Here is a 2,390-nt window from a genome sequence, read left to right on the forward strand (position 1 = left end):
GTGCTGCCTCACGCTTCGCTCGCTGTTCGCCGCTCGCCGCTCGCTCGCGCAACCTAAAATGGCCAGTTTTGGCCCGTTTTTGGGCTGTTTTGGCCTGTTTTTGGTCCGTTCTTGCGTGGCACGGCGACCGTCGTGAGCGGAGCAAAACGTCAGCCATCTCAGCACCCTGGAACCCCCCGGGTGGCACAGGGCTGGATGGGGCTTTCGTATAGCAGGGACGGTGCTGCCTCTCGCTTCGCTCGCTGTTCGCCGCTCACCGCTCGCTCGCTCAGCCAAAAATGGCCAGTTTTGGCCCGTTTTTGGGCTGTTTTGGCCTGTTTTTGGTCCGTTCTTGCATGGCGCGGTGACCGTCGTGAGCGGAGCAAAACGTCAGCCATCTCAGCACCCTGGAACCCCCCGGGTGGCACAGGGCTGGATGGGGCTTTCGTATAGCAGGGACGGTGCTGCCTCACGCTTCGCTCGCTGTTCGCCGCTCGCCGCTCGCTCGCGCAGCCAAAAATGACCAGTTTTGGCCCGTTTTTGGGCTGTTTTGGCCTGTTTATGGTCCGTTCTTGCGTGGTGCGGTGACCGTCGTGAGCGGAGCAAAACGTCAGCCATCTCAGCACCCTGGAACCCCCCGGGTGGCACAGGGCTGGATGGGGCTTTCGTATATAGCAGGGACGGTGCTGCCTCTCGCTTCGCTCGCTGTCCGCCGCTCGCCGCTCGCTCGCGCAGCCAAAAATGGCCAGTTTTGGCCCGTTTTTGGGCCGTTTTGGCCAGTTTTTGGCCTGTTCTTGCATTGCGCGGTGACCGTCGAGAGCGGAGCAAAACGTCAGCCATCTCAGCACCCTGGAACCCCCCGGGTGGCACAGGGCTGGATGGGGCTTTCGTATAGCAGGGACGGTGCTGCCTCTCGCTTCGCTCGCTGTCCGCCGCTCGCCGCTCGCTCGTGCAGCCAAAAATGGCCAGTTTTGGCCCGTTTTTGGGCCGTTTTGGCCAGTTTTTGGCCTGTTCTTGCATTGCGCGGTGACCGTCGAGAGCGGAGCAAAACGTCAGCCATCTCAGCACCCTGGAACCCCCCGGGTGGCACAGGGCTGGATGGGGCTTTCGTATAGCAGGGACGGTGCTGCCTCTCGCTTCGCTCGCTGTCCGCCGCTCGCCGCTCGCTCGTGCAGCCAAAAATGGCCAGTTTTGGCCCGTTTTTGGGCCGTTTTGGCCAGTTTTTGGCCTGTTCTTGCATTGCGCGGTGACCGTCGAGAGCGGAGCAAAACGTCAGCCATCTCAGCACCCTGGAACCCCCCGGGTGGCACAGGGCTGGATGGGGCTTTCGTATAGCAGGGACGGTGCTGCCTCTCGCTTCGCTCGCTGTCCGCCGCTCGCCGCTCGCTCGTGCAGCCAAAAATGGCCAGTTTTGGCCCGTTTTTGGGCCGTTTTGGCCAGTTTTTGGCCTGTTCTTGCATTGCGCGGTGACCGTCGAGAGCGGAGCAAAACGTCAGCCATCTCAGCACCCTGGAACCCCCCGGGTGGCACAGGGCTGGATGGGGCTTTCGTATAGCAGGGACGGTGCTGCCTCTCGCTTCGCTCGCTGTCCGCCGCTCGCCGCTCGCTCGTGCAGCCAAAAATGGCCAGTTTTGGCCCGTTTTTGGGCCGTTTTGGCCAGTTTTTGGCCTGTTCTTGCATTGCGCGGTGACCGTCGAGAGCGGAGCAAAACGTCAGCCATCTCAGCACCCTGGAACCCCCCGGGTGGCACAGGGCTGGATGGGGCTTTCGTATAGCAGGGACGGTGCTGCCTCTCGCTTCGCTCGCTGTCCGCCGCTCGCCGCTCGCTCGCGCAGCCAAAAATGGCCAGTTTTGGCCCGTTTTTGGGCCGTTTTGGCCAGTTTTTGGCCTGTTCTTGCATTGCGCGGTGACCGTCGAGAGCGGAGCAAAACGTCAGCCATCTCAGCACCCTGGAACCCCCCGGGTGGCACAGGGCTGGATGGGGCTTTCGTATAGCAGGGACGGTGCTGCCTCTCGCTTCGCTCGCTGTCCGCCGCTCGCCGCTCGCGCAGCCAAAAATGGCCAGTTTTGGCCCGTTTTTGGGCCGTTTTGGCCAGTTTTTGGCCTGTTCTTGCATTGCGCGGTGACCGTCGAGAGCGGAGCAAAACGTCAGCCATCTCAGCACCCTGGAACCCCCCGGGTGGCACAGGGCTGGATGGGGCTTTCGTATAGCAGGGACGGTGCTGCCTCTCGCTTCGCTCGCTGTTCGCCGCTCGCCGCTCGCTCGCGCAGCCAAAAATGGCCAGTTTTGGCCCGTTTTTGGGCTGTTTTGGCCAGTTTTTGGCCTGTTCTTGCGTGGTGCGGTGACCGTCGTGAGCGGAGCAAAACGTCAGCCATCTCAGCACCCTGGAACCCCCCGGGTGGCACAGGGC

This window comes from Musa acuminata, unplaced genomic scaffold (genome assembly GCF_036884655.1).
Source record: "Musa acuminata AAA Group cultivar baxijiao unplaced genomic scaffold, Cavendish_Baxijiao_AAA HiC_scaffold_1029, whole genome shotgun sequence".
In the NCBI taxonomy this organism is placed as follows: Eukaryota; Viridiplantae; Streptophyta; class Magnoliopsida; order Zingiberales; family Musaceae; genus Musa; species Musa acuminata.